The following is a 14,766-nucleotide window of genomic DNA, read 5'->3' on the forward strand; positions in this document are numbered from 1 at the left end:
AGTCAGACCTTATGGCTGTCTTCTCTTATTCCCTAAAATCGCTGTTTTTCTGTTCATTTTCAAGGTGCACTGATTTCATGTTGTTCAAACATACATGTTTTACAATCAATTTGTTCAGTTAACGCAATCATCACAGGGTCCTGAGGTGATGTACATCCTCAGTTTATGAAGATAACAGGATTAAGAGATTAAAGTAAGACAAGAGTAAGAAATTACAAGAGTATTATTAGGGAAGTGATAAGTGTCCATGAAATCTTCACAATTTATGTTTCCTCTGCCACAGCTCTAGCCGGTGCCTCCATTCAGGGTCCCTGACTTCTTGCAACAATGGTGAAATCCTGTTTCTACAAAAATACAAAAATTACCTGGGCGTGGTGGTGGGCGCCTGTAATCCCAGCTACTAGGGAGGCTGAGGAAGGAGAATTGGTTGAACCCAGGAGGCAGAGGTTGCAGTGAGCCGAAATTGGGCTCATTCACTGCACTCAATTGAGCCTGGGTGACTGAGTGAGGCTCCATCTCAAACACACACACACACACACACACACACACACACACATTTTCAGCATTTTATTCTCAATCTCTGTTCATTCCTTTGCAACATCCCATGAATCTCCTCATTCAGGAAAATAGACTTAACATCCATGTAGCTTAGATTATTTTTTCTACCAAGAACTCTAAATGGGCCAGGTGCAGTGGCTCACAGCTGTAATCCCAACACTTTGGGAGGCTGAGGCAGGAGGATTGCTTGAACCCAGAGTTCAACACCAATCTGGGCAACATATGAGACTCTGTCTCTACAAAAGATTTAAAAATTAACTTGGCATTGTGGTGCATGTCTATAATCCCAGCTTCTTCGGAGGCTGAGGTGGGAGGATTTCTGGAGCCCAGGAGGTCAAGGGTGTAGTGAGGCTGGGTAACAGAGGAAGACCCTGTCTCAAAAACAAACAAACAAACAAAAAACTTTAAGTAACCTAAATCTGTGCTACTCAAATTGTGTTCCATGGTCTATCACTTCCATAGCAGTAACATGTTTTTGGTTTTTTATTGACTTTTTGGGGGGCAGAAATGACTTTCTGGCATTTGCCAGAAAGCCGGCTGGATAAATTCCAAAAGAGCTAGCTATAACACTGTTTGTTTGTTTGTTTGTTTCTTTTCTTTTTTTTTTTTTTTTTGAGATGGAGTCTGTCTCTGTCGCCCAGGCTGGAGTGCAACGGTGTGATCTCGGCTCACTGTAACCTCCGCCTTCCGTGTTCAAGCAAATCTCCTGCCTCAGCCTCCTGGCCTCCTGAGTAGCTGGGACTACAGGCTAGCGCCACCACACCTAGCTAATTTTTGTATTTTTAGTAAAGACAGGGTTTCACCATTTGGCCAGGCTGGTCTCCAACTCCTGACCTCAGGTGATCCGCCTGCCTCATCCTCCCAAAGTGCTGGGATTACAGGCGTGAGCCACCATACCCAGCCTGTCAGCCTGTTTTTTTTTTTTTTTTTTTTTTGGTGGTGGTGGTGGTGGTTGTTTTGAGACGGAGTCTCACTCTGTTGCCCAGGCTGGAGTGCAGTGGTGCAATCTCGGCTTACTGCAACCTCCACCATCCAGGTTGAAGTGATTCTCCTGCCTCAGCCTCCTAAGTAGATGGGACTACTACAGGTGTGTGCCACCACATCCGGCTAATTTTTGTATTTTTAGTAGAGACAGGGTTTCACCACATTGGCCAGGCTGGTTTCAAACTCCTGACCTCATGTAATCTACCCACTTCAGCCTCCCAAAGTGCTAGGATTACAGATGTGAGCCACCATGCCCATCCTTTTTTGTTTTTTTGAGACAGGGTCTCTTTGTCACTGAAGCTGGAATGCAGTGGCACAATCTCAGCTCACTGCAGACTCAACCTCCTGGGCTCAAGCAGTCCTCCCACTTCAGACCCTCAAGTAGCTGAAACTACAAGCACGTGCCACCACACCTGGCTAATTTTTTGTATTTTTTTGTAGAGATGGGGTTTCACCATGTTGCCCAGGCTGATCTTAAACTCCTCAGCTCAAGCGATCCGTCTGCCTCAGCCTCCCAAAGTGCTCAGGATTACAGGCCTGAGCCACTGTGCCCCGCCAGCAGTAACATGTTAATAGAAGCTATGCTGGCCAGGAGTGGTGGCTCATGCCTAGAATACCAATGCCTTGGAAGGCCGAGTTGGGAGGATCACTTGAGGCCAGGAGTTTGAGACCCAGCCTGGGCATCAGAGCAAGACTCTGTCTCTACAAAAAATAATTAAAAATAAAAAAATTATCTGGGCATGGTGATCTGCATTTGTAGTCCTAGCTATTCAGGAATCTGAAGTGGGAGGATCACTTGAGCCTAAGAGTTTGAGGCTACAGTGAGCTGTCATCACACCACTGCACTCTAGCCTGGGCAACAGAGCAAGACCCTATCTTAAAAAAAAAAAATGTGCCAGGCGTGGTGGCTCATACCTGCAATCCCAGCACTTTGGGAGGCCAAGGCAGGTGGATCACTTGAGGTTAGGAGTTTGAGACCAGCCTGGCCAAAATGGAGAAACCCTGTTTCTACTAAAAATACAAAAATTAGCAGGGCATGGTGGTGCACGCCTATAAGCCCAGCTACTTGGGAGGCTGAGGCAGGAGAATCGCCTCCCAGGAGAACTCGGGAGACAGAGGTTGCAGCAAGCTGAGATTGCACCACTGCACTCCAGCCTGGGTGACAGAGCCAGACTCCATCTCAAAAAAAAAAAAAAAAATATGAGAAGTTATGCCCTCAAAGGGTTCTGTGGCCATGTGAGCTTAGAAAATAAAGGGGAACATCACACCCTGGGGCCTGTTGTGGGGTGGGGGGAGGGGGGAGGCATGGCATTAGGAGATATACCTAATGTAAATGACGAGTAGTTAATGGGTGCAGCACACCAACATGGCACATGTATACATATGCAACAAACCTGCACGTTACGTACATGTACCCTAAAACTTAAAGTATAATAAAAAAAAAATAGTAGACTATGCAAAGTTTACTTGCTTAGTAAACTGCAGGACTTCTCAGACATTTTAAAGCACCAGTGGACACTGGGAGTCTCTGGATGGGAAATATAAAAAGCAGTGTTTCTCAAACACATTGAACCATGGAACCCCCTGCCTACCTTTGTTTTCAACAGAGCATCTCATGGGACTTGTGTTCTCTGGAATATACTTTGGGAAATACTGACCTAGGTGCTAATGTTGAAACAAGCTAATAAAGAGACTGGAGAAGAAGAGGAACAGGGCAATTATAATATATTCTTAAGTTTTTTGTAGAAGTGGGGTCTCACGATGTGGCCCAAGCTGGTCTGGAACTCCTGGCCTCAAGTGATCTTCTGGCCTCAGCCTTCCAAAATGCTGGGATTACAGGCATGAGCCACCATGCCTGGCTGGGCAGGGCAATTAAAATCTATAGTCTGGGAGTAAAAGCCAGAAGTTTGAGTATCAAGTCAGAGCGACCAGAAACTTTATCTAACATAAAGGTCACTGACAATGGCAAACTGGAACATAGATTCTGTTTGACCTCACTGTTAAAAAAAAAAAAAGGTGTCGGGCAGGGGGTGAGGCCACAGGGAGATATGTAGAAATGCTTGTGCCCAGGAACACCTCAGACTCTGATTCAATCAACCTGGAGTAGGGTTAGATGTGGCTTCTTATGTGACCTTAGGGGACAGCTGGAGCTATGAATCGCTGTTCTAAACCCTGGTGATTCAAGGTGTGACCCATGGCCCACGGTGCTGGCATCACCTAAAAACTCCTTAGAAGTGCAGATTCTCGTCCAGGTGTGGTGGCTCATGCCTGTAATCCCAGCACTTTGAGAGGTTGAGGCGGGTAGATCACCTGAGGTCAGGAGTTTGAGACCAGCATGACCAATATGGTGAAACGCCGTCTCTACTAAAAAATACAGAAGGTAGCCGGGTGTGATGGTGAGGGCCTGTAGTCCCAGCTACTCGGGAGGCTGAGGCAGAAGAATCGCTTCAACCTTGAAGGTGGAGGTTGCAGTGTGCTGAGATCTCACCATTGCACTCCAGCCTGGGTGACAGAGCGAGACTCCATCTCAAAAAAAAAAAAAAAAAAAAAAGGAGAGTGAATTTTACCTAAATGTCCAATATCAGAGTATTTGATAACACTGGCCTCACATTTTCACATGGCAATAATTGGCTGCCCTGTTTAGACAAATTTCCTCAATTTGCCACAGTACCCATTGTACTTTTATTATATTATATTACATTATATTATATTATATTATATTATATTATATTATATTATATTATAGTTGGCCCACTTCTATCACTTACGTTACATGGAAGTGGTTGAGTTTGTGACCCTTGGTCTAACTGCAAATTGTAAACTTCTCAGAAGCTGGAATAGTGGTCTAGATTCTATAACTACCACTCAGGCATTTATTTTTGTAACTTGTTTCTTTTTTTCTGATTATAAAAGTTACTCATGCTGATTCTAGAAAACTTGGAAATACAAAAAAGTATGAAAAATAAAACAGTGACATGCATAGTAACCGCAATTTAGTGATGACTGTTTAACTTCTGTTATTTTTTTCATCTTTTTTTGCATCTAGTTATCTAAATTTTCATCATATTTTGGATCAGACTATATTTGCAGTTTGATATTTTGCCTTATTTAGAAGACATTCTACCAGCTACTAAGTATGGCTTGTTCTGCCATATTGCAGTAGTTCAGTTTTCAAGAAAACTCATTTGATCAAAAATCACTTACAATGCAACTAGAGAGGTTACAGGCTAGAAAGTTTTAGACTCCCTCAAAAAGGGTATTCTTTTTATGCTAGAATGTCTATCCGAGAGTACTTTTTAAAATAGTTATAAGGGCACAGCTCTAAAAGTTAAACATAATTGGAGAATTTTAACATCATATGGTTCGAAAGTCACTCAAATAAAAAATAATAATGTCTAAGTGCACGTGAAAGGCTTGAATAATGTTATTTCATTAAATGAGAGAATTGAGGGTCAGGCTTGGTGGCTCATGTCTGTAATCCCAGCACTTTGGGAGACGAAGATGGGCAAATCACCTGAGCTCCGGAGTTTGAGATCAGCCTGGGGAAGACGACGAAACCCTGTCTCTACAAAAAATACAAATTTAGCCATATGCAGTGGCACGCACCTGTAGTCCCAGCTACTTGGGAGGCTGAGGCAAGAGAATTGCTTGTGCCCGGGAGACAGAGGTTGCTTGTGCCCAGGAGCCGAGATCATGCCACTGCACTCCTGCCGGGGCAACCGGAGTGAAATCCTAACTCCAAAAAAAAGAGAATTGGAAAAAGCAAATTTTCTAAATTCCTATTTAGAATTTAGAATTGTAAATTCCTATTCGTAATTTTATGTAATAAGTAAATGTAAAGATTTGTGTAACTAACTGATATAATAAAAGTATGGGCCAGGCGTGGTGGCTCACGCCTATAATTCCAGCACTTTGGGAGGCTGAGGAAGGCGGATCATTTGAGGTCAGGAGTTCGAGACCAGCCTGGCCAACATGGTGAAACCCTGTCTTTACCAAAAATACAAAAATTAGCCAGGCGTGGTGGTGGGCACCTGTAATTCCAGCTACTCAGGAGGCTGAGGCAGGGGAATCACTTGAAGGTGGAGGTGGAGGTTGTTGTGAGCCGAAATTGCGCCACTGCCCTCCAGCCTGGGCAATAGAGTGAGACTCCGTCTCAAAAAAAAGAAAGAAAAGTACGAATAGACATTTGACTATTTCATCTATATGCCTAAAAGTTCATTTATTTTAATCAATTAATTAATTAGTTTATTTATATTTGAGATGGAGTTTCACTCTGTCACGAAGGCTGGAGGGCAGTGGCGTGATCTAGGCTCACTGCAACCTCCACCTCCCGGGTTCAAGCAATTCTCTGCCTCAGCCTCCCGAGTAGCTGGGATTACAGGTGCCCGCCACCACGCCCGGCTAATTTTTGTATTTTTAGTGGAGACAGGGTTTCACCATCTTGGCCAGGCTGTTCTTGAACTCTGACCTCATGATCCACCCACCTTGGCCTCCCAAAGTGCCGGGATTACAGGCATGAGCCACCACTCCCAGCCTTATTTATTATTATTATGGAGTCTTACTCTGTTGTCCAGGGTGGAGTGCAGTGCTTTCCTCATAGCTCACTGCAGCCTTGAACTCCTGGGCTCAACTGATCCTCCCACCTCAGCCTCCCTCATGGCTGTGACTATAGGTGCAGGCCACCACTACTGATTTTTATTTTTTATTTGTAGAGATGGGATCTTGGTATGTTGCCCAGGCTGGTCTCAATCTCCTGGCCTCAAGGGAGCCTCCTGCCTTGGCCTCCCAAAGTGCTGGAATTACAGTTTAATTTTTTTGTAAATTAAATTAAATTTTACTTTTCAGACAGGATCTAGCTCTGTCCCTCAGGCTGGTGTGCAGTGGTACAAAATCACAGCTCATTGCAACCTCAACCACCTGGGTTCAACTATCTTCCTGCCTCAGCCTCCTGTGTAGCTGGGACTCCAAACACATGCCACCATGCACAGGTAATTTTTCATTTTTTTTCTAGAGACAGGGATCTCACTATGTTGCCCAGGCTGGTCTTGAACTCCCAGGCTCAGAACTCCCAGGCTCAGGTGATCCCTCCACCTCAGCCTCCCAAAAGTTGGAGGTGTGAGCCACCACACCTGGCTCAAAACCTTTTTCATGAAGAAAAACATTGGAGGTATTAGGAACATAAGTAGTCATTGTATTTAGTTTTTTTTGTTTTTTTTTTTGACAGAGTCTCACTCTGTCACCCACGCTGGAGTTCAGTGGTGTGATCTCGGCTCACTGCAGCGTCTGCCTCCTGGGTTCAAGTGATTCTCATGCCTCAGCCTCCCAGGTAGCTGAGATTACAGGTGAGCACCTCAATGCCTGGCTAATTTTCGTATTTTTAGTAGAGATGGGGTTTCACCATGTTGCCCAGACTGGTCTCCAACTCCTGGCCTCAAGCAGTCCACCCGCCTCAGCCTCCCAAAGTGCTGGGATTATGGATGTAAGCCCCCATGCCTGGCCTCATATTTGGCACTTTATTTCGAATCATAGCATTCTAAAAGTGAGAGGGCTTTGGATGCCATCCCTGTAACTCTCTCCTTGAAATTGAAATCCCCTCTACAAATCACAGTAAGTGATTGTCCATTATCCACCTGAAGGTCTTCTGCGATGGGAAATCCACTGCCCCACTCCCAAAGGAGCAGTCCAGAGCTTCCTGACCAAAAATTTCTTCCTGGCCGGGTGTGGTGGCTCACACCCGTAATCCCAACACTTTGGGAGGCTGAGGCGGGTGGATCACCTGAGGTCGGGAGTTTGAGACCAGCCTGGACAACATGGTGAAACCTTCTCTCTACTAAAAATACAAAAATTAGCCAGGCGTGGTGGCACAAGCCTGTAATCCCAGCTACTTGGGAGGCTGAGGCAGGAGAATCACTTGAACCCAGGAGGCAGAGGTTGCAGTGAGCCAAGATCACACCATTGCACTCCTGCCTGGGCGACAACAGTGAGACTCCATCTCAAAAAAAAAGTTCTTCCTCACGTTGAAGCAAAGCGTCTTCTGCTGACTTCCACTTGGCTGCCCAATTCTGCTCTCCAACTCTGATTCTTGTCCATATGACAGGCTCTTCACTATTTCAAGAAAGTGATGACATTGCCAAGCAATCTTTTTTAAGCTAAGCATCTCTAATTTTTTCATGTTTCTGATATGTCATCGTTTCCAGATGTTTTTAGAATTTCAGAATGATTTTAGGATTACATGAAATTAAAAAGGAGTTAGATGAAAATAGCTCTGGATCTGAACAAGGAAAGGAAAGGAATCTTGCTCATAGTAGGAATAATTCATGTCATCTCAATTAATCCTCACAGCTGCACACTAAGGCCGACTGTTGGTCAAGACTTACTGTCCTGGCCGGGCGCAGTGGCTCACGCCTGTAATCCCAGCACTTTGGGAGGCCGAGGTGGGCGGATCGCCTGAGGTCAGGAGTTCAAGACCAGCCTGACCAACATGGAGAACCCCGTCTCTACTAAAAAATATGAAATTAGCCGGGCGTGATGGCACACGCCTGTAATCCCAGCTACTCAGGAGGCTGAGGCAGGAGAATCGCTTGAACCCGGGAGGCGGAGGTTGCAGTGAGCCGAGATCGTACCATTGCACTCCAGCCCGGGCAACAAGAGTGAAACTCTGTCTCAAAAAAAAAAAAAAAAAAAAAAAAAGACTTACTGTCCTGCAAGTGACAGACAACCTAACTCAACCTGGCTTAAGCAAAACAAATAAATGCACTAATGAGGAGCTAAAAAGTCCCACAGTTGATCTCAGCCTTCAGTATAACTTGAGCACAGGGCTGGGCGCGGTGGCTCACGCCTGTAATCCCAGCACTTTCGGAGGCCGAGGTAGGCGGATCACGAGGTCAGGAGATCGAGACAATCCTGGCTAACACGGTGAAACCCCGTCTCTACTAAAAATACAGAAAATTAGCCGGGCGTGGTGGCGGGCGCCTGTGGTCCCAGCTACTCGGGAGGCTGAGGCAGGAGAATGGCGTGAACCTGTGAGGTGGAGCTTGCAGTGAGCCGAGATCGCACCACTGCACTCCAGCCTGGGTGACAGAGCGAGACTCCATCTAAAAAAAAAAAAAAAACAACTTGGGCAGGAACTTGTAGGGACCAAAGGAAATCTCCTCTTCACCCTTTGAAGATTTGCAGAAAAAGAAAAATGAACTCACAAAAGACAGATTAATTGGAGAAAAGGGATACAAATCTTTTTTTTTTCAATTAATTAATTTTTTTTTGAGCCAGAGTTTCCACTCTCTCACCTAGGCTGGAGTGCAGTGGTGTGATCTTGGCTCACTGCAACTTCTGCCTCCTGGGTTCAAGTGATTCTTCTGCCTTAGCCCCCAAGTAGCTGAGATTATAGGCACATGCCACCACACCCGGCTAATTTTTGTATTTTTAGTAGAGATGAGGTTTCACCATGTTGGCAAGGCTGGGCTCGAGCTCCTAGCCTCAAGTGATCTGCCCGCCTCGGCCTCCCAAAGTGTTGGGATTACAGGCGTGAGCCACGGCTCCTGGCCACAAATCTTAATATGTATTCGGGGAGAACCACAGAGTGGTTACCCAACCGCACAGAGGTTCAGAAGTTTATATACCATCCTGGTAAAATAGCTTATGGGAGGATGGGAAAAGAGGAAATCTATTGAGGGGATTACTGGGAAGAACGAATGGATCAGGGAACAGAGAACTTGGACAAGCCAGGCACAGTGGCTCACGCCTGTAATCCCAGCACTTTAGGAGGCTGAGGCGGGTGGATCACTTGAGGTCAGGAGTATGAGACTAGCCTGGCCAACACGGCAAAACCCTGTCTCTACTAAAAATACAAAAATTAGCCAGACGTGGTGGCACAAACCTGTAATCCCAGCTACTGGGGAAGCTGAGGCAGCAAGAATTGCTTGAACCCGGAAGGCGGAGGTTGCAGTGAGCTGAGATTGCACCATTGCACTCCAGCCTGGGGGTCAGAGTGAGACTGCATCTCAGAAAAAAAAAAAAGAAAAAGAAAAAAAACTTGGAGATTATCTTGGGAAAAGGTCTGTTCAGGTGTGGTTACATTCTTGATCTAACAGGGAGGGGAAAGAAAACACAGTAGTTTTTTTGGCAGGTCTAGATTTCAGTCAGATAAAGGAACTTCAATGTTATCCTGTGCTTTGGGAGGGATGGCTGGGGAGGGGGAAGGTCAGAGAGGCCTTGAGGCTTCTTCAGTTTAGCATGCCAAAGTGCCATATATTGGTTTCTGTGCTCCAGCAAACTCAAATGATGACACTAGGTCCTGGTTTCTGTACAGCTCTCAGCAATGTTATCTTCCGTATTGCCTTCCTTCTTGGTCAAAACTGTGGTGGCTCCACGGCCTGGGGTAGCGGCTCATGCCTATAATCCCAGCACTTTGGGAGGCCAAGGCTGGAGGATCACTTGAGGTGAGGAGTTTGAGGCCAGCCAGGCCAATATGGTGAAACCCCATCTCTACTAAAAATACAAAGAATTATCTGGGCATGGTGGTGCATGCCTGTAATCCCAGCTACTTGGGAGACTGAGGTGGGAGGATCGCTTGAACCCGGGAGGCGGAGATTGCAGTGAGCAGAGAGATTGTGCCGCTGCTCTCCAGCCTGGGTGACAGAGTGAGACTGTCTCAAAAAAAAAAAAAAAAAAAAAAAAGCTGGGCATGGTGGCTTGCCTGTTGCCCAGCTACTTGGGAGGCGGAGGTGGGAGGATGACTTGAGCCAGGGAGGTTGAGCAGTGGAGCCTGTGGTGAGCTGTGAACACACCACAGCACCACACTCCAGCCTGGGTGACAGAGCCAGACCCTGTTTCCAAGAAAGCAACAAAAAGAAAATCACTTTTAGTGACTCCTGCAACTGCAGGCTCACATCCTCCCCAAGTTCAAGTACATCAAGGAAAAGCACTTGATATTCCAATAAGTTTCATTGTATTGCACTGGCTCTAACTGCATGAAATGCCTGCCTGTGAACCAGTGATTTGGCCAGGGACGTGGTAAGTCTTGCTGGCGGTCAGCGTCCTTTATCACCTCTGAAGTTAAGGGCAGTGGTGCCACCATCCAAAATGTATGGACTATGAGTGGCAGAGGGGTGTTTACCCAAAAGCAAATCCGGGTGCTGTTACCCAAAGAAAAGGAAACCAAACCAGCTATGTCCAGTTATTATTTTATTTTATTATTTTATTTATTTATTTTTTGAGATGGAGTTTTGTTCTTGTTGCCCAGGATGGAGTGCAATGGCATGATCTCGGTTCACTGCAACCTCTGTCTCCCAGGTTCAAGTGATTCTCCTGCCTCAGCCTCCCAAGTAACTGTGATTATAAACGCCCACCACCACGCCTGGCTAATTTTTTTAAATTTTTATTTTTAGTAGAGACAGAGTTTTACCATGTTGGCCAGGCTGGTCTGGAACTCCTGAACTCAGGTGATCCACCCACCTTGGCCTCCCAAAGTGCAGAAATTACAGGCATGAGCCAGCGTACCCGGCCCAGTTATTATTTTAATTTCCCATTTAGACATAAGGGAACCAAAGCTCAGAAAGAAGAAACTGTTTGTCCAAGGTCATTCACTTAGAAAGAGGCAGAACTGGGCCGGGTGCGGTGGCTCACGCCTGTAATCCCAACACACTGGGAGGCCGAGGTGGGTGGATCACCTGAGTTCAGGAGTTCCAGACCAGCTTGGCCAACACTGCAAAACCCCGTCTGTCCTAAAAATACAAAAATTAGCCGGCTGTGGTGGTGCATGCCTGTAATCCCAGCTGTTTGGGAAGGTGAGGCAGGAGAATTGCTTGAACCCAGGAGGTAGAGGTTGCAGTGAGCTGAGATCGCACCACTGCACTCCAGCGCGGGCAACACAATGACACTCCGTCTCAAAACAAAAAAATCCAAAAAACAAAACAAAGAAAGAGGCAGAACTGGGATTTATGCATGTGTGTCTGCAAAGCCATTCTTTTATCCTTCTTCCCACAGTGTCCAGGGAAGTTCTGCCGACTGGAACTGAACCATAGCAAATGCATCTCCACTTTTCATGATTCAGTAGCTTTGAATGACAAAGTAACTAATCTCCAGCCCTGGTTATTGAGAAACTCCTGAATTGTTTGCACTGAGCTGTGGTTTCATCCAGAATTCCTGGCAAAGGTGTTAGAACAGCTCCATGATTGGTCAGTGAGATCATCACCATCTTCCCAGAACTCAGGCACAAGCTGTTGGGATGGGAAGCCAGTCACCCACTTTATTTTCATTTCCTGAGAGTGATCTGGTACCGTTTGTCGTGGGTCTTTGTCTTAAGAAGCCTCGACCGTAAGCGTAGAGACTGGGGACACCACAGTGGACACTGATGCTCCAGGGATGAGGCGTGCCCAGCCAGTGCAGTTTTAAGACGGAAATGTGAATGCCTCGGTCACCATGGGCACCGGTCATTATTGCTACTCTGCAAAGCATTTCATGTATTTCTCTTATCTGTCTGTCCTGAAGACACTTGAAATGCCATCCCCAGTTAGAGTTCAGAAAGTTAAACTACGTCCTTCATCAATAGCAAAATAAACTGTGATATAACCATGCAGATAATATGTTCATGCATGGAATACCATCCAACTGATTAAAATAATAAACAGGCTGAGCACGGTGGCTCACACCTATAATCTCAGCACTTTGGGAGGACAAGGCAGGAAGATCCTTTGAGCCCAGTAGTTTGAGACTAACCTGGGCAAAATGGCAGAACTCCACCTCTACAAAAAAAAAAAAATTAGCCAGCCATGGCTGTAGTTCCAGCTATTCGGGAGGTGGGCTTGAGCCCAGGAAGGTACTGCAATTCAGTTGTAATTGAGTCACTGCTTTCCAGCCTGGGTGATAAACTGAGGGCTGGGTTTGGTAGCTCACGCTTATAATCCTAGCACTCTGGGAAGCTGAGGCTTCTCTTGACCCTAGGAGTTCAAGACCAGCCTGGGCATCATAGTGAGACCCTGTTTTTTGGGTTTTTTTTTTTTTTGATACAGAGTTTCACTCTTGTTGCCCAGGCTGGAGTGCAACGGTGTGATCTTGGCTCACTGCAACCTCCGCCTCCCGGGTTCAAGTGATTCTCCTGCTTCAGCCTCCCTAGTAGCTGGGATTACAGGTGCTCACCACCACGCCTAGCTAATTTTTTGTATTTTTAGTAGATACAGGGTTTCACTATGTTGGCCAGGCTGGTCTCGAACTCCTGACCTCAGGCGATCCCCTTGCCTCAGCCTCCCAAAGTGCTGGGATTATAGGCGTGAGCCACTGTGCCTGGCTAGGACCCTGGTTTTATAATAAATAAGAAAATAAGCCAGGCATGGTGTTACATGCCTGTGCTCCCAGCTACTCAGGAGACTGATGCAGGAGAATCGCTTGAGCCCAAGGAGGTTGAGGCTGCAGTGAGCTATGATCATACCACTGCACTGCATGCCAGCTGTGTGACAGAGCAAGATTCTGTCTCTTAAAAAAAAAAAAAAAAAAAAAGAATAAACTGGGATGACCGTATATCAGTATTGGTAAATCTCTAAAACATAATGTTGAGGAAAAAAAGCAAGTTGTAGAAGGAGGCACACAAAGTCAAGGATATATGGGCTACATAAGAGGTAAAAATGTAAACACATACACAGGCACTTCAAGATGATAGGTCTTTGAAATAAGAGGTAGGGGTTTTAAGTGGTAAAGAGGAAACAGAGCCATCGATTTTATTTCCTTTTTTTTTTGAGATGGAGTCTGGCTCTGTCACCCAGACTGGAGTGCAGTGGTGAGATCTCGGCTCACTGCAACCTCTACCTCCCGGGTGCAAGTGATTCTCCTGCCTCAGCCTACCCAGTAGCTGGGATTACAGGCACCCACCACCATGTCCGACTAATTTTTGTATTTTTAGTACAGACAGTATTTCACCACGTTGGCCAGGATGGTCTTGAACTCCTGACTTTAGGTGATTCGCCCACCTTGGCCTCCCAAAGTGCTGGGGTTACAGGCATGAGCCATTGTGCCTGGTCATTTTTTGTTATTTATTTATTTATTTATTTATTTATTTATTTTTGAGACAGAGTCTCACTCTGTAGTGCAGGCTGGAGTGCAGTGGCCCAGTCTCGGCTCACTGCAAGCTCCGCCTCCCAGGTTCAAATAAGTCTCGTGCCTCAGCCTTTCAAGTAGCTGGGATTACAGGCAGTGCCACCAAGCCAGACTAATTTTTGTATTTTTAGTAGAGTTGGGGGCTTTGCCATGTTGGCCAGGCTGTCTCGAACTCCTGACCTCAAGTGATCCGTCCACTTTGGCCTCCCAAATTGCTGGGAGCCACCTCGCCCAGCCTCAATTTTATTTTTGAAACTTGGTGGTGGATACAAAGATGTTTGTCATGCTATTCTCTATGCTTTTTGTTTAAATAAAGTATTTGGCAATGAAATCTCCTTCCCCGCCCCAGTCATGGTCAAGTTTTCATCTCAGTGCTGTACTGGTCAGGAGTCAATGACAGACATAATCGACTCTGGCTGGCTAGCTAGTTTAGGCTGAAGGAGAATTAATATTGATTACAGAATCGATCAGGAAGCTGAAAGTACCACTCTGAGGTTTGGAAGGGGGAGGATATGTCGGACACGGTGGCTCACGGCTGTAATTCCATCACTTTGGGAGGCAGAGGCGGGCAGATCACCTGAGGTCAGGCATTCGAGACCAGCCTGGCCAACATGGCGAAACCCTGTCTTTACTAAAAATACAAAAAACTTAGCCGGGCATGGTGGCACACACCTATAGTCCCAGGTACTTGGGAGGCTGGGGCACGAGAATTGCTTGAACCCGGGCAGTGGAGGTTGCAGTGAGCCAAGATCGTGCCACTGCACTCCAGCCTGGGGGACAGAGCGAGACTCCGTCTCAAAAAAAAAAAAAAAAAAAAAAAGAAAAGAAAAAAAAGAAGACCAGGCACAGTGGCTCACGCCTGTAATCCCACCCAAGCTGAGGTGGGTGGATCACGAGGTCAAGAGATGGAGACCATCCAGGCCAACATGGTGAAATCCTGTCTCTACTAAAAATACAAAAATTATCTGGGTGTGGTAGTGTGAGCCTGTAATCCCAGCTACTCGGGAGGCTGAGGCAGGAGAATCACTTAAACTAGGGTTGAGGCGGGAGGGAAAGCAGAGGTTGCAGTGAGCCGAGATTGCGCCACTGCACTCCAACCTGGGTGGCTGAGCGAGACTCCATCCCGCCCCCACCACA

The 14,766-nt window shown here is 46.2% G+C and overlaps 1 pseudogene; it reads right to left on the minus strand.

The window, feature by feature from the left end:
• Positions 1-1,064: 1,064 nt before the first annotated feature.
• Positions 1,065-1,130, minus strand: LOC129035950 (U7 small nuclear RNA; annotated as a pseudogene).
• Positions 1,131-14,766: the final 13,636 nt, after the last annotated feature.

This window comes from Pongo pygmaeus, chromosome 3, assembly GCF_028885625.2.
Source record: "Pongo pygmaeus isolate AG05252 chromosome 3, NHGRI_mPonPyg2-v2.0_pri, whole genome shotgun sequence".
Taxonomy (NCBI): Eukaryota; Metazoa; Chordata; class Mammalia; order Primates; family Hominidae; genus Pongo; species Pongo pygmaeus.